This window comes from Mandrillus leucophaeus, unplaced genomic scaffold, assembly GCF_000951045.1.
Source record: "Mandrillus leucophaeus isolate KB7577 unplaced genomic scaffold, Mleu.le_1.0 Scaffold216, whole genome shotgun sequence".
Lineage (NCBI taxonomy): Eukaryota > Metazoa > Chordata > Mammalia > Primates > Cercopithecidae > Mandrillus > Mandrillus leucophaeus.
The window spans coordinates 4095916-4096602 of record NW_012102210.1 but is presented as its reverse complement, the minus strand read 5'-3'; the positions used below and the strand labels follow the sequence as shown (position 1 = coordinate 4096602).

At 49.8% G+C, this 687-nt stretch overlaps 1 pseudogene; it reads left to right on the top strand.

Annotated features, from left to right (window-relative positions):
- Window positions 1-585: 585 nt before the first annotated feature.
- LOC105540226 overlaps window positions 586-687 on the top strand; it is a 9243-nt pseudogene continuing 9141 nt past the window's right edge.

The following is a 687-nucleotide window of genomic DNA, read 5'->3' as shown; positions in this document are numbered from 1 at the left end:
AAAGTGCTGGGATTACAGGCATGAGCCACTGCGCCCGGCCAATATTACCTTTTTTGCTACTCTTCAAAGCCTTGTGTGTATTTTACATGGACAACAAACCTTCAATTGGAGTAGCCACGTCTCAGATAATACCCACAGGTGGCTAGTGGCTGCCATATTGCACAGAGGCTCTGCTGGATCACTTGTTAATCTGTGCCTCTCACTTTGCCAGCTGGGAAAGTGCTGCTTTTCTGGTGCCTTTTTTTTTTTTTTTTTTTTTTAACGGAGCCTTGCTCTGTCGCCAAGGCTGGAGGGCAGTGGTGCCATCTCTGCTCACTGCAACCTCCAGCTCCCGGGTTCATGCCATTCTCCTGCCTCAGCCTCTGGAATAGCTGGGACTACAGGCGCCTACCACTACGCCTGGCTAATTTTTTTTTTTTGTATTTTTAGTAGAGACGGGTTTTCACCGTGTTAGCCAGGATGGTCTCGATCTCCTGACCTCGTGATCCGCCCACCTCGGCTTCCCAAAGTGCTAGGATTACAGGCGTGAGCCACTGCGCCTGGCCTTTCTGGTGCCTTTTTAGGGTATGTTTCTCTATTCTGGAGCTGGCTCCTAGAACCCTCAAGGCTGACTTTGAAGGAGAAGCTATTTGGACAGCATGTTGCCACGGAAGTGATTCTCAAGGCACTGACTGGCTTCAGAAGCAA